This window comes from Sander vitreus, chromosome 14 (assembly GCF_031162955.1).
Source record: "Sander vitreus isolate 19-12246 chromosome 14, sanVit1, whole genome shotgun sequence".
NCBI lineage: Eukaryota > Metazoa > Chordata > Actinopteri > Perciformes > Percidae > Sander > Sander vitreus.
Window position 1 is genome coordinate 12,816,273 of NC_135868.1, and position 17,313 is coordinate 12,833,585.

General features: G+C 40.3%; 1 long non-coding RNA gene across 1 annotated transcript; it reads right to left on the reverse strand.

The window, feature by feature from the left end:
• Nucleotides 1-45: 45 nt before the first annotated feature.
• Nucleotides 46-13,197, reverse strand: LOC144529425 (uncharacterized). The gene is made up of 3 exons (XR_013502989.1): nucleotides 13,050-13,197; nucleotides 11,605-11,682; nucleotides 46-680 (listed from the first exon to the last, which is right to left on the reverse strand). It is a non-coding gene; the product is annotated as an uncharacterized LOC144529425 (long non-coding RNA).
• Between the last annotated feature and the right edge of the window lie 4,116 nt (nucleotides 13,198-17,313).

The window sequence follows — 17,313 nt, forward strand, 5'->3', positions numbered from 1 at the left end:
TAAAAAACCTGTGACGGATAGTGTCAATAAATAAACGAAGGAAAAACAAATCTATTATTTATGATCTGGCATGTTAATGCAAAGAAAACAAAACCAAAAACTCAGCAATCAGTTGTCCCTCTGAACAAGTTGTCCTCCCAAAACACTGCAGCTAACAATTCAATATGTGTTGATCCCCCTTTCGGCTTTTTGTTTTGTCCCAGAGTTAAAAAAGAAAATCAGCTTTCCAAAGGCTTGTAGAAAATCCAGAGAAATTAAGGAAGCAGTCGAGTTTTCACAGGAAGACTGTGCGGTACATTCCAAGAAAAAGTGCTTCTTTCTGTGTGTGTCAGGTGTGTGTACTGTATGTGTAAGAGTGTATATATATGTGTGTGTGTGTGTGTGTGTGTGTGTGTGTGTGTGTGTGTGTGTGGGGGGTTTATGGCTTTTTTGTCATTGAGGTTTCTCCCTCTTTTTCTTACTGTCTATTACGAGCTGTAAAAATCCATATAGAAGACCATTCAGTAAGTTTCAGAGTCATTTTGTGTATAGGGGGCTGGATTGAGGGCTGGATGGAGGTCTGGATGACGGAGTGGGTGGGGGCAAAGAAGAGTTCGTGGGGGGAATGGGGAGGAGGAGGAGGGCAGGCAGCGAAGGTGGGCGGAGCTCCTCTGAAAATCCCCATCGATTGGCTGATCAATCTGGAGGAAAACACGCAACAGGATGATAACCAGCAGGTGGAGAAGCACAGAGCCATAACGCAGGCGTCCCATTGGTCAGGAGGAGAGACGTGGTTAGGTAAGGTGGATGAGAAGAGAGGGGGAGAAAAAAACAAAACAACAACATTAGACTTAGTGACAGCAATTTAACTTTCAAACATGCAATGACCAGTGCATGGGAGCTTTGCTGCATATAAACAAACAACGAATTGATTGCTGAACTCTGCCTATAAAAGTACAGACTAATTTCTCATTTCCATCCTCATGGTACGCAATGACACCAGCAGTATTTTTGTTGCATCTGTAGAAAGTAATTTTTTGGCGTAATTCTTACTTGCCTCTTGTGATATCTCTTCGTGCAGAGTTTTCGTCCTGTCTGCCTCCACTCAATACTATAGTGGTTAGTGGATTTATGTTATGTACTGTAAAATACTTTCTAAAACTCAACAGCAACTTTTCTTTTACAGAAACAATGTCCTGGATATGCTGTGAGTAGTTTTCATTGAAACTTAGAAAAATTAAAACTTATCCACAAACAAAGTTCCAGTCATCTTTCTTGTATTGGCCTGGAGGCAGAAATGTTAGAGACCAATAACTCAAAACCTAGACAAATAAAACCAAAACTATCTCTGTGACCAGACACAGTCAGGGCAAGAGAGAAAAGGTGTTTTTGTGTTATCTCGGCAAAACCAACTCACGTGTTTGATTCTGTAAGTGTGAGTTGTTTGAGAGTACCAACATGCTGATACCACAACAGACACACATTCTCCTATGAAAAGAGCCCATTTTTAAACAGTGCAATTGGTTTGAGCACATGATTCAGACAGACAGTCATTCAAACTGGACGGGGAGGATAAAAGCATGCGTTTTATGTGCTGAAACGTTTTCAAATTGAGCTACTGTTTCAAACAGAGGGCTTGTGTTGTGGTGTTTGGTGAGAAGAAATGAGAGCTATGTTGACAGAAAAAAAAAAAGAGAAAGAAAAGAAAAAGGCATGAAGGCCTTCAGTTAATATCACGCCTAATAAAGAGAGAAAAACAGACTGCATATGTTTGGTACGATTTCCCACAGAGTTAAATTCCCAAGTGTTTTTGTCCAGCAGGCCACTGGATTATAACCCGCGGAGACGGCATGTTTCGTCATACCCAACACACACTAATGCTTGCCACGTGAACGACACACACACAGACTTTATAAGTTGCTAAGACCCTCATCAAGCTTCTTAAGGGGAGATTGAGAAATAAAACAAAACAAGAGAGGGAGGGTGGAGGGAAAGAGATCAAGGGAGGATGAAGGGAAGGATGGAGGTTTGAACAGGTGAAAGGCGGAAGGAATAAGAGATAGAAGGAGTGAAGTTAGGCAGAGGAAGAAGGGCAAGACGAGACCGACAGACGGACAGAGATGGAAGAGGGCCGACGTTGAAAATATGTGTCTCTCCGTCCATTTCTAACTTTCTCTGGTTCATCTCTCCTCTCCATTTTCAGTGCTCTCACATGTCCATATTAACATTCATGATGCACTCAAGATGGTCATGAATATTTCACCACAAACCTCCCTCCACTGTCGGGGGGAGAGAACACGATGTGCCAAAGCAACATTTCCAACAACAACTAAATGTTCAGATGTGGTTAACCAGCGGCCCCTAGATGTTTCAGTGTGATCAGAAGTTATGTTTAAATTGAGAATGATGGGAACATACAAAAGTGGTGGAGATTCTGAAATGATGGTCTTGATTAGTAACACCTTGTTGAATGGCATGCACACTGATGTGATGTTAAACAAACATGCAGAGGTAGGACAAAATATGACAAATTATCTGTTGTATAACTTGTATTTGTTGGTAGCAGTAAGGTTATAAGGTTATAAATGGATTTTCTACATTTAATAGGCCATTAGTTTTACGGTCAAAGTTACATTATTTCTGCATAGTAATCAGGGTTAACAACTAAGGATTATCTTCATTATTGATTCATTAATTTACGAAGGAAATAAAATTTGTTTGGTCCGTAAAATGCCAGATCACACATTCAGTTAAAAAGCATACAAGACAAAGAAAATCGTGATTATTTAATTGATGCTGGAACGGGTAGTGTTAGTTGTCAATCAACTAATTGATTACATGACTTTTTGTTGTAAGCGGTTTTGTAAATTCTTGCTTGCTGCTGTGAAGCTTCAACATCAGAGAGTTGGCTGCTGGAAATTGCAGCATTTTGTCTTTAAAAACAAACTCGGACAAACAATAAGCCAAACCAAACATATTCCACCGAGGATTCTAGCTCCAGTAACTGTCAACTGGAAGCTTCAAACATTTGTTAAGACACACACACACACACACACTTTGTGCATGTGTCTGTAACATGAGCTCAGCTTATATAGAATTTCACCTCAGCTTTTCTGGGATCCAAAATAAACAACGTACAGTATCACGTGAGAGCAGAGAGGGAGAGAAGGAAGATAAGGTGAGGGGAGATGAAGAGAATTGGGTTGAAGCAGAGGAAAAGGAGGGAAAAGCAAGGGAAGGATAAAGAAAGACGAAGAGGAAGCAGGATGGAGATAGGCTAAGAAGGAGCTGGAAGGAGCTGGAAAACAGTCAAAAAAGTTAATTATTTGCCAAACAAACTTGATTTTTTATCATCAGATGGTCAGACAGAATGAAAAAGAGACTCATACAGAAGACGAGAGGAAAAAAGAGCAAGAGGGAGGTAAAGGAGATGCTTGTAAAGCCCGCGGTCAGGGACAAATTAAGACTGTCGCATCCTGTGTCTCACAGATCCACACACACGTTTTCCGACTCTGTGAACACACACTAAACACACGTAAGCTAGGTCTATTTTAGAGAGTGTTTATTCTTGTGCCACAGACCAGATTACCTGCGACACCGGCATGAAATCAGGACAAGCTCGGCCTCTCTCACTTCATCTACCTTCTCTTTTTTTCCCCTTCTTTTTCTTCTTCTTCTTCGTCAGCCCTCTCCCTGTCTCCCTTACATGTAACATGAGAAAACAGACATGTCTCATGTCTGCTGCAAGCCTGATCATGTACTGAATAAGACTTAGTGTCAGTTTGCAAATAAGCGGTAAGAGCAGGCTGACACTACAGACTATAGAAAAACATGGATGTAGCTGCTGGGAGTGAGGTTTTCTAACTGCTGATATCTAGTTAGTTATCTAAAGCCAAGAATTATTTCTTTGGGCAATGTGGTGGAGCATTGGGAGGGACGAGTAAACGGCAGAACAAGCCAGTAAGTGGACCTTGAGTTGTGAGTTCTGTCAACAATTATGCAAAGTAGTTTTATTTGCCTAAACAAGGCAGCAGATTGGTCAATTAATCAATCAGTCAATTAACAGAAACATTTATTTTGATGAGTCATTCAGGATGGTAGTCACACACTCTGCACATGTGTGTGTGTGTGTGTATTTTTCACAAATACATAAAAATGTATTTAATGGTCAATGTCTATTTCTGTATGTAGTGTGAGAGCAACAAAAAGCCGGAGTAAAATTCCTCCTGCTTTTTGTTGCTCTCACACTACATACAGAAATAGACATGAGGCTTAAAACAAGGACAACAAAGCAGAACAAGGTAAACATTTGACTACTATGTACAGACATAAAAGTTGGCTTAAAGTGGCTATATGCAACTTTCGGTTTGTGTTGATTCTAGCAGCCACTTTGGACAAAAGTGGTAGTGTTTTTACCACACCTGCGGTTGTAAAGGTCTTTTCTTTACGAAGCTATATTACTGAGTTAGCTTTATTGGGGGGGGTCATACAGTTATGATGAATGTTTTGCTCAGAGAGAAAATCATTCATTTACATATGTTACAGATGCATCGTTGCAGGTATCATTGTCACTGTGTCTCAGTGTGTAAGAGCTTGTTGTAGCAACGAACGTAATAATAAATTAATATAGCGCATTTCATGAATACCAAGGACAATTAACAAGTACAGGGGGACAAGGGAAAAGGAAAATAGCCAACACAAACACGGACTGAAAAGAAATAAAACCGGGTGCTAAATGGATGGGGGACACAATTCAATTTAGGCTACTGATGTACAACCACATTGCGCATTGTAAAGTTATTTTATGAATTAAACAGATATATATTACATATCTGAGGTCCAACGCCTGCTACCTTTTACCTGGCTGGATACATTAACACAGGCTTTTCCAGTGTTACACCGAAATGTGCAACCCGTTGGAATATGATACTGTAGAGTCGTAAATGCCGTAAATTATTTTTTGACTTTGAGGGAAAAATCAGACCCGGGCAAAGGCATTAATAAAAACTATATCAAAATTGCGTTTTTTTCCACTGTTAGTCTTGTTTGCTGTTACACGTCATTTATGATCATCAGATAAGAAATTACATTTTCATTTAAGTAAGATATAGCTACTTTAAGTCCAATCAATCTTTCAGTCCCCACACACAATAATATTCCATGAAAAATAACCATATTCCCAGCTTTGAAAGGCAGATGGCAGGGATAAGTACTACAGAGAGAGAGAGGGGGGGGAAGAGAGAGCCAAACAGACTGGATGTGTGCATTATGGTGCAGTGCTGCTGCAGTGCAGAGAGTACGGGGGGGGGGGGCACATGTGTATCAACGTGCACTAGCATCAATGACCAATCCCTTACTCATATTCCACATCTTGGAATAATGGATACATTCTCCCAAGTTAGAATAATGGCAGGTTTTTCAACTATTGCAAAAAAAGGACAGGGACCCATTTTATGCATCTTATTGTGAAATTTCCTCATCATTGTCAAAACCAGCATTGTGATTCATATTTACTGATTTAATTTCTCCGTTTTAAGTTGAAAACTGTATAAAAGTATACAGTTTTCATATAAAGTATAAAAAGGTGGTCTGGATGCCACTGTAGTTGTGCATATGTTTGAATTTAGTTTCTACAGGATTTTCCCACAAACAACTGTCTTGGTTAGAAGTCCCTTAAAAACAGGTCATTGCCTGAAAAAACTAAAGTTGCTGGTAGTAAATGGCCAGTGTGGTGTGTCTGTTATGTCACCTGAAGACTTATGGGTCAAGAGGCCAAAAATGTGGCTCAGGTCTATTTCTGTGGTGCTATGCTAAGCGTGATCAACAAATATCCTGCCATGCTAATGTAACATTAGCAAAGATTATAGTGGAGAGGAGATAGAAGAGGACTCTGCTAGGTGTTGTGTCGGCTAGCATTGCAGCCAGTAATAGCACAGTCATCCTAGTGTTTATTTTTAGCCCAGCTGGCTAATAGGCTAGCTAGTTAGCAGTCTGAGTGGCCCAAATACACACTGCAGTCAGTTGGTTCACACCCAGAGCAGTTAGCACAACACAGTTAGCTAGCATCTCTGTGCTAAAGTAGCATAAAGCCCCTGTCAAGACAGGTTGAAGGTGACCAGAGCTTTATAAAAATTATTATTTGTTCGAGACAGCAGGCTGTCCTGTCTGTGGAGGACAAACGCACAACACATACACATTGTTATTTTAATCCACAGCCTGCAGATCCTGTCTAGACACTTGATGTCAATGTAGTTTCTAGTGCCTCTCATACATTTAGTATCATTTTTCAATCTGCTGACCCAGAAGCTTTTTCTTTCCCCTCACAACTAGCATGCTAACAGATAGTGATCAGAGAGACCTAATGTAAAAACGCTGTGTTAACTCCTGCAGTTTGAAGCTGGGTACAGTGAGGTTTTGACATGCTGCTGACAACAGCCTTGGCCATTTTCTACACCAGAGTCATGTTACTGGCTGTGTGTCACCCTCACCACATAACCACACAAATACATACACAGGACTGTAATTCAAAGCTCATTTGTGCCCCCTCTGACAACAGTACCCCCTACCCAACATCACATTACTGCACCGCCCACCTGCTTCCTGTCTCTCTGACCCAGGGGGCCTGCCCACTTTTAGAGGGACTGTGTATATATATATGTGTGTGTGTGTGTGTGTGTGTGTGTATTCTCTCGCCTTACAGCTACCTAAAGCGTTAATCCACAACCTATCAGCAAGCCAAACAGTAGATAGAAAAAAAAGAATGTGCAATGAGGATATATAGTAGGTCTACTTGATTTATCTCACCCTTTGTGGGTATTTTTTCTTTTTCTTTTCAGCCACACTGATGGCTGAAAAGAAAAAAACAAGCAGAAAAAAGAAATATAACCCTAGTCAGTTCAAACCTCAAAACATAAAAACCCCTCCACTCAACACATGAACCGATTTAAAGCAGCTTAACACTAATGGATCAATAAATACAGACATTTTCATGATGTAACCAACATCATTGTTTCACACAACCAGCTTGTTTGACAAAAAGCCAAAAACATATTCTTGCCTGTACAGACCTGTTCAAGATTTCACAAGACCAAGATGTAGCCCAGCCCACAATGTAATATTCCACACACACACACACACACATCTCTGTCTTATGTTTTATAACATAAGACAGAGTGTTAAAGAGAAACACGTTTCACAGTACCTCGTTAGACAAATGACACACCAACATCGCTGTTCCAGTATGTAGTCAAATAATGCTTCTTTAACTGATATGCGACACTGAGTTGTAGAATAAAGTAGCAGTTTGTATATAGTGTTACAGGGTATAGTTACTTCTGTGATACCTTACTACCCATTTGTCTGTATAGTAATCGAGTAAGAAAATAATTAGTTGAAATAGTCAGTTTTTAAATGGTCATTTTTTCCATATTAGTTGGCCTGATCAAATCTGCTTACTCTCCACCAAATAACATTTCTGAAACATTTTCTACACGGCTCAAATAAATAGATCTTAATAAAAGCGTTCACCTGGCCAATTAAGGCACACAGAATTACAAAAAGGTCTTACATATGAAGTGTAATCCAATTACTAAAGACTAGGAAGTGCTTCTGGCTGCAGACCAGTTTTTAAAAAGATTAGTTTGGGCTTTTTTTTCCCCGAAGCATTCCAAGACATACAGTCAAAATGTCAAATGCTTCATACACCGCCTTTGAGACGACCACATCAAAACATTAACAAAACGCTAAAACTCATCAACCTGTCATGTCGGATATGTAATGCATACCAAACACCAACAGTTAACACAGCGACACAGCAAATAAAAGAGAGACATAAGAGTGTGGGTGTGGTGAAGACTTAAAGTCAACCAAAAGCGCTCCACACAAAGCAAATCTGATTCGCTGCCAGTTGTCTCTGGCATCCAGTCAGCTCTCTGGTAACTTAATTGGAAAACAGGACATCAGTTTTTCCTGGGACAGGATGAGTCAGTGAAGATGAGAACAGTGATTGGAGAAAACCCCAAAAGATGGAGAGAAGTTTCATTATTTGATTTAAGACTGACATTTCTACTACAGGATAAAATTACTTTAAAACTCTTGGGAGAGAGAAAACTTTAAATGACTGAAAAGTTGGCTCAAAGTGCATATGTTTCACAACAGCTCAATGATGCAGTATTAAAATGAACTACAGTCGGCAGAGGCCAAATAGCTCCAAAGTGTGGTGGTGAGACCAAATTTGTTTACGCTATCTGAGCTCATCTGACCTTTACCATAACTTTTGGTGCATTTTTGTAGTTTCAAACTGCAATGGGAAAGATTTTAGGAGCTCTGCACAGACATCAGGCTGCTGGTCCAAATATCTGAATACTACTTGCATTATTTTTTGAAAGGTTGGTGCTGGTTTTTCGAGTCTTGGAGGTGAACAGAATTGTTTCTTCACAAGTGATAACGCTGGTGCTAAAGTACTACTTAATGGACATTGTTGGAGATAGTATTACTGCTGCCCAAGGTTAAGAATGAACTGTAAACTCTTTCTGAAATGCACTGGTGATACATCTGCTTGCTTTTTCTCAAAAGTTTAATGCATCTTTGCACAAACATGTCTTTCTTGTGACTATAAGTGAGGAATTTAAACCACCTGGAACAAACTACAGAATTGAAAAGGCTTCTGGGTGTGACACTGGAGCTCAAGCCAGAAATGGAAACAAGATACCAATAAGAAAGACGGGAGAAAAAAAGGTATAGTCAAAAAAAAAAAAAAAAAGAAGAAGAGAACCCCAATACAGAGTGGAGGAGAGCTGACAGGAGAGCAAGCTAACTAAAGGCTGTTTTATGGTTCTGTGGAGGCTCCACGCAGAGCTTTCGCCGTAGCCTACGTAAGTTGCCTGATGTTGATACTTGTGCGCTGGTGTGTGCGTCGAGCCGGTGTGTGTGTGTGTGGTAGAGCGAGGGAGAAGTGAGAGAGTGATGGCGATTAGCTTTGGAGCGAGTACCGACTCTAGAGTCATAGTGAGAGAAACAAAGTGTCTCCCCTGTGCTTTCTGACCATGGTGGGAAATCTGTAGCAGGAAAAGTTAACCCTCTCCTTGATTTCATGTTGTTTATGGAGAAGGAGAACCAGGAAATGAGTCGGGGGAAATGCAACACTTCCAAGCCACGGCCGAGTGACGTGCATCGCTGCGACGTGTAGTTAAATTTTTCGGGAGGTGCACGTCAGGCTACAGCGTAGAGTCCGGCGTAGGTTTGTGTCTTCACGTACCTACGTACGTAGCAACGGCGTAGATTTTACGCAGAAGTATAAATCAGTCTTAAGTCTCTATTCTTAGAAGATTTTTTGTTTTATTGACTCTCTGGCTACAGAGAGCATGTGAGTGAGTGAGTGAGTGAGTGAGTGAGTGAGTGATCTGGTAGCGATAAGGGGGGCTATTGTTGGCATTGATGTAAGTGAGACAAAACACACACACACACACACACAGTCTTGCTCTCTGATCAGGAGGTGGGAAAACATACTCACTCTTTTCAGGTTTGTGTATAAAAACTTCACACCAGTAGGAAGTGGGTTATCTACAGACAGGATACAAAACCAGAGCAGCTGTGTGTGTGCACGCGTGTGCGTGTGTGTGAGATGGACAGAGAAAGGCAAAGAAGGTGAGAGAGCGCAAAAGTAAGACATTGTTGGGAAGCAGTATTACCTAAATCAGATTTTGGCAAAATGGTGGGTTTTGAAACAAAAAGAAGAGGTATGTTTCACCTCACTTCAACGTCTGCCAAAACGATTTAGTAGTATTAGCCAATCAAATATGTGCAAGAGCTTATTTCTTTTAATAGTTGTTTATTTTTGAGATTTTGTTTTGCATTGTGGCCTTCATCAGACCGTAGTGAGTGAGTGAGTGAGGACTAAAACCAGGGACGTGGAGGTTGCATGATAAGCATCTTTAAATCTCTTTAGAGCAGGATACCTTCTTGTTTTTAGGAACCTGCAAGTTGCATCAGCTCCCATTGAGACACTCAAGCTTCATCGTGTGGTATGGAAACCATTAAACAAACAGTTCTGGAGTCGCAGTGAACATACTGGTGTAGGCTGATAGCACAGTATTCAACAGCAGTCTTACAAAATGCCAAAGTCAATTTGGATATTGTAGTGCATTTTGTGTGTTTAAGCCACAATTCAACCTCTAAAACAACCATTTTTAAAGTAAAAGTCCCACACAAAATTGTTTATATTTCAGTTGTATTTCACTTGTGCGTTTGTGTGCATTTTGTTGGATGGATGAGACTGGTAGGTATCTCTGTTAGAATAGTGTGTGCAGTTACATGTAGAGAACATGTAGTTATGATCCTTATAAGTTGGAATATAAGGAAGCAAACTAAGACATCATTTACATGTTTATGGAAATATGATCCAGTTCTGCATGCAAAGTATCAAAATATGTATGTAAATATTTAGGTGGGTAAATGATCAAAAGCCTTTCCCTGTGGGGCGGTTTCTAGCTCACCTAGTAAGAGTGTTCGCCCCATGTTGGCGGAGTCCTTTTAAAAAAATAAAAAAATAAAAATAAAAAAAAAAGCCTTTCCCTGTGAATGTATGTATATGGCGGTGTGTGCTCTGCTTGCACAAGATCTGTGCAAATGTATGTTTAAGTTCATGACTGTGTGTTTTCATGTGACTGTCTGCTCGTGACCAGTTGTGTCTGGCTGCATTTTGGTGGGTAATAACCTAATGCTGACTCAGCACCAGTTGATAGTCAAACTTATTCAAGAGGAAGTCAATTGCTTTCACTTCAGCTGAACCAGCCGGTCTCAAGCATGCAACCTAAAACTAAGACTGCATTGCAACATGTCGAAGCAAGAGGCAGCTGACACAAAGAGACAGAAAGAGGTGTGAACGGTATGAATGTATTTAGGTCTTTTTATGGTTCTGCAGATGTTTCGCCATAGCCTATGTAAGTGGCCTGATGTTTATACTGTTTATGCGCTGGTGTGTGCGTCGAGCCGGCGTGTGTGTGTGTGTGGGGGGAGTGTGTTAGAGCGAGGGAGAAGTGAGAGTGTGACGGCAATTAGCTTCAGAACGAGTAGGGACTCTAGAGTCATAGTGAGAGAAAAAGTGTCTCCCCTGTTCCTTCTGACCACGGTGGGGAATATGTAGCAGGAAAAGTTAACCCTCTCCTTGATTTCATGTTGTTTATGGAGAAAGAGAACCAGGGAACATCGTCGCTGCGATGTGTAGTTAAATTTTTCGAGAGGTGTACGTCAGGCTACAGCGTAGGGGCCGGCGTAGACACAGAGGGGTCTGCGGGGGTACGCCGTCGATTCGACGCAGAAGCATAATATGGCCTTTAGTGTGTGCAAATCCTTTCAGGTCGATCCGAACCAGATCAACACATACTGCATATCTATTTCATATTGTTCTCCTCGTGCTGGTTTTGGTTGCAGAATAGAAAACACATTAGACTTGAAAGAAAATAGAGGAATAACATCTGGTGGCCATTTACATCTCTCTTTGGGACCTTTGTTTTTGTGCAGATTTACTCAAAAAACAGCTAAATAACAGACACAATGAGGACTTTTAAATGCAGAGTAAATAAAAGTGGGTGTTATCTCCCGTGTGTTTGTGCATGCGAGACTTACCAAAAGGCCTTGAAAGCTTCATTAATTGAGACGTGGACGTTTTGGTCCAGACTGCAATTTTAAGCCCTGCAGTCGTACCTGAACACACACAAAAACAACGAGTTAAGCATATAAATACAGTGCACACAGACACACAGTAAGTCAGATTATACTGTATATTAGATCAATACAGCACCCAATACCACAGCAACATCCGCTCTTACTCTCTCATGCACATACGCATTGACATAAATCAAGAGCTGCCAATAAACCAGAACACACACTTACAAAAAGTCTCTCTCCTATCAATCTGCCTTTGCACCAGTAATTTGATGGAGCTGCAGCTGTCCAACACAAATATATTTAAACAACATTGTACGCTAAAACACAGAAATGTGTGTAGAATCCTTCAAACATATCTTATAGAAACAGTACATAAATAGTATCAACTGGATGTACATTAAAAGGTTCCTGTAAGGTAAATAAAACACGACTTATAAATGTGGAGGAGCTCTGTAGTTGTTTTAACACTGACATTTATATCACAATCTGCAGAGTTATATTCTGGATGAATCAATGAATCGCTTGCTTCCCAAGCACTGTGCAAGGTGACATTGACACATTGATATTGCTTGTTTTGTTTGACCAACAGCCTAAAACCCAAAGATATTCAAATTACGATCATAAAACACAAAAGAAATCAGCAAATATTTACAATTGAGACCACAAGGTTTTTGGTACATTTGAAACTACTTCAATGATAAATTATTTATAAAATTATCACTAATTTTCTTTCGATTGATCGACTAATCTATGCCCTAAATGTCTTTTATCCTAAATATTTTTTATATTGAAGTCTAATCTGCAGGTTGGTGGCACCAACACCCACAACTGTTGCCATTTAAACGTACCAACAGAAACTGGTAATGGAAAAAAAAGCACAGATGAATAGTTGATTAAAAAAGCAGGACACGCCACATATTTGTTTTATTGTTAATCGGCAAGCGAAGAATCCTAAAATACCTTTCGGTGTGATCACACAGTCAGGTGTGTGAGTCAGTAAAGTGTAGAAGTGCTCCTTACAAAAGATGCAGTGAAGGAAACGAAGCTCATTCTAACGTCAAAACTGCTACTCTGAGCCTCTTGTTTTTTTTTTAAACCTTCTTTACATTTTAACACCATTCAGAAATCCTAATTTTAAACACTTTATAATTAGAGCTACCTAATTATGCAACCTGACCTGTGCCGGGCTGTCTGCACCCTCAGCCTCTCCTCTCTTTTTGTTTTTGACACAGGCCTACACAAACTACTGTAAATGCCTCCCTCTCCTCCCCCTCCCCCTCCTCTCTCTGCAGCAGCAACCTGAGATGCTGAGTATTCCGCTTGCCGGACCCAACAACCTCGGCTACAAAATGTAATATCCGTCCCCTCTCGTCGCCGGTGTTTTAAACGGACACCGAGCTCACCTCGCTGGGTTGTGTCAGCCGCTGGCTCCGTGTTTTTGTCCGCTCAGCGGTCGGACAGTCTCTCGGCTCTGCTGCAGCTTTTGTTGCATAGGTTGTCCGCTACTCCTGCAACTGAAGCCAGGGCTTTAAATACGCCTTTAAAGGATTATCTGTCGGAAGAAGAGACGTAGCACTGACTTCCGCCGACGTCACGACTATTTTGCATAAAAGGGCGGAGCCGCGGCGGTGGTACATAAACAAGCGGAGTGGCTGAATTTTTAAAGGTGAATACCGTAAACAATATTCAGTTACAGAAAGTCACTATGTAGCCTACTAACTCAACTACATGTTTTAGGTAATTGCAATTTACTTTAGTAAGTAAAGTTTATTTGTATAGCACCTATCACAGATAAAAATCGCAAAGTGCTTCACAATAAAATATAATACAACAAATTAAAATACAAGAACATTTAAATACAAATAGAAAACAAAACCATATCAATTGTATGCTACTTTATTCTTCTACTTCACTATAAGAGGAAAATGATATTTTCAGTGTTGGGGAAGCTACTTTGAAAGCATAACTTTACAATCTACTTTGTAAAAAGACAAAACAAATACCCCACTATTCATGGAAAGTGCAAGGAATGTCATGGCTTGGTTTTGTGTACAATGTCCATCAGTCAGCAGGGCCGGTCAGTCACTGCTTTCCAGAAACTAGAGTCCAGGTGGGGGGTATTACACTAAGCAGGATTACCCAGTAAACTAGGTAACTTCTAAAATAGCATGCAGCAACTTCTCTAAACATTTATTAAATAGCAATAAGCAATACTAAGTCTAATTGACACCTAATATATTCAGTGAACGGACATTCCAGTTTATACCCCTGAGACCTCAACCTTTTTATTTTTATTTTAAAACTCACGTAGTGAGGTGCAAGTAAGTCGATGGATATGCAATATAATAATAAGATAATAATCCTAAATAAAAGTGGCTTTCTGACTTCACAGCAGTCAGGATAGTCAAAGGGGGTTCAATTACAATAGAGAGACCATGGTAATGAAAGCAAAACAAAAAACATTAATTCTAAAGCTTTAGTGCGTAACCTTTTTATAACGTCTGTTACATTTAAGCGATTGCCATATGAGTTGATACAAAGCTAATTAAGACTATCAGCTCCACAAAACTATTTCTCAGTATGGCTATGTTCAGAAAATTGTGTCATCCGGCGACTTTTGCGCGCAGAAAATCGAGCTAAGATAACTCTTCTGAAGAGTCCATCATGTTTTTTTAATCCTCTCTGTCCTCCTTGGCTACTACTAGCAACTGCGTGGAGGAGGGGTGGGGGTGGTGCGCGATCACGGAAGGCTTGTATCATGTTGATGCGCCAACAATTTCATTGTCATTACTTATAATTCCTCATGAAGGAGACAAACTACGCACTATAGCTTTAAGGCCTAAAATTGTCCGTAGATTCAGTAGTTAAATACACAAGAAATGGCAGAAAAGTAATTTAACTACTTGAATCCATATGCAAATATGAATGCAGTTAAACTACCAGAAAGCTACCGCAAAATGTAGTTATACTACTAGTTTAATTAAATGTAGTTCACTACTCCCCAAAACTGCTTGTACATAGGTAAATTATTTTCTCCACCATTGATTTATTTTTAAACCCTTGCGTTTTGTTGACATTGGCTTTACTTCCTCACTGGTCGGGGGTCTCACAGCCCCTAATGGTGTAATGAAGTGGTTACCCCTCCATTAACAAACTCCATATATCAGAAATCCAAACTGACTTATTGGGTTTTGGGAAGGGTAGTGCTGCATGAAAAGTACTGTTAATGACGACCACGGGCAAAACAGACAAAACAAAACATCATTTTGTTAAATAAGGAATGAATTTTACAGAATAATGGCCATTTGTGTCATAATACTTACTGTATTACACAATCTCCAACTAGTAAAACATGTGTATTATTTTCAGATCAGTGAACAAAATCACATGCATATATCCATGCCCTCTCTTTCTACATTAATTTATTTCAGCCTCTGTTCACTAAAATGAAATCAAGACTGGGCCGGATTAACCCTCTCCAGGGGGCCCCAGCCAGGACAGAAAATTAGCTGCAGGCCCCTAGTTTCTTCCACTTTCTGTGCATTTTGTATAGTATTAGTTTGTGCTAACTTAATCAAGCACAAATCCGAAATAATAAAAAGATTAAAACTAGATTTTTCAATGACAGTTTGTCAATTTGTCTAACTAAACATAGTTAGCTGTTACAGTGATAATTACGTTTTTTTTTTGTTTTTTTTCTCTTCTTTGTGGCATTGTACTGCAGAACACTGTGCCTCTGTTGACTAGAGTTACTTTTTCAATACTTAAAATTGCAGCACAAACAGCAATTGTTTTCCCCCCCCTTAAATGTAGCTCTTGCTTCCCAAGTTAACATTTATGGATTAAAAGGAAACTGATTAAAAGCTGCAGGAGACACAGAAACCAACTTATCTCCCGCTGCAGCCGAAGCATGAGTGGACCTGCACGGTGATAGATTAAAAGCTGCTTATGGCTTTATGTAACACAACAATCTCCAGCACACACATACATTACATACAGATTTACCCAATCAAACTGCACAGAACTACACATCCACACATACAGTTTTTAAAGAACTGAAGGGGAGTTTCAGTTAGGCTTCGAAGTAAAAACACCTTGACCGGCACCACAGGGAGGTCAAAAGGTGCTTTACGCAGAACAGCGGCCCTGCAGGGATTCAGTGTTTTGCTTAGGGACACCTGAGCAGGGTGGATGCAGTCTGTTCTAGCTTTATGTTAAATCGTTCTTATCACTCTGCAGCATAAGCAGAGGAGTCAAATAGCTTCCATGTTTGCTGTGGCGCTATGGCTTTACATTGTAAAGCTGCAATGAATAGTTGATTATTGAAAAGTCAACTGACAGAACATTGTTTTTAACTGGTGCAAGCTTCCATACACATCAGTGCAACTTATATGTAGTGGTTCAATGGACTTGACTGTTTTTAAGGGGAAAGATCTTATTGTTATTGCAAAGTCGTTACTGGGTAAATTACTGCAGTACATATTCAGTTTACGGACATATTACTCCAGTAGCTATAACACTAGATCTAGAAAATGGTCCCCACCTGAACAGAGCTGGCTAAATCTGCCTTGACTGATGTTGCTATCTCTGATCATTCCTGTTTTCTCTTTAACGGCACTATCTCTGTGCACAAAAGTGTCCAAACAAAAAGGTAATCAGAAAACGGTATATCACTGAAAACACTAGTGATACATTCATTCAGCTTTTCTCATCCACACCCGTCCTCTCTGGGGTCTCAGTCACTGAGCTTGTAGATAATTTCAATTGTAAAATTACAGATGTTATTGATGCCATTGCTCCCACTAAGGTCAAAGCTGTCTCTGGTAAGAAATTATTTCCATGGAGAAATGTCATAGTGGTAAGAACAGAAAAAAGGGAGTGTCGAAAAGCTGAACGCAGGTGGCGAAAAACTAATCTCCAGGTCTATTATAACACCTATAAAGAGAAACTTTGCATTTATAATTTGGACCTGAGGAATGCAAGGTGGTCCTTCTGACATTCTTACCAGAAACGATAATAATTCACGTGCTTTGTTTGCTACTGTCGATATAACAAACCCTACAGTACCAGCAGCATCTGAACTTTTATCTACCAAGGCCTGCAATGAATTTGCCTCCTTCTTCAAAGACAAAATTCAGAAAATTAGACAGTCAGTGCCTCCATATCAAGTATAAGATGTGTGTTCCAATATGACACAATTTCATACGATCAACCATAAAAACCTAGAGGACATTATACAAGGTCTGAAAACCTCCTCCTATTGCCTTGATATTCTACCAACGGGCGTTTTCAAAAATGTTTCGAATTGTTTGGCTTCTGATCTTCTACAGATCAGAAACACATCTCTTCTTTCAGGTACTTCCCACAGGCCCTGTAAACTGAAGTCATCAAGCCACTCTAGACACGTCACTAATGAGCCACTATAGGCCGATATCAAACCTTCCATTTTCAAGTAATATCATTGAAAAAGCGATCGGAGGAACAAAACAAATCAACCCCGGAGGGCGAGGGCAGGCACAAGAGTCATGCGAGACCCAGGAAACTGGGAACAGAGCTGCTAGGCACTAGGGCACAGGGTACTAGTGGGAAAAGAGGCCTGGGGAAACAGAGGCCACTTGGGACAGGGAACAGAGGCGAGGCGCAGATGGGACCCCTCTGGCGGCCGGC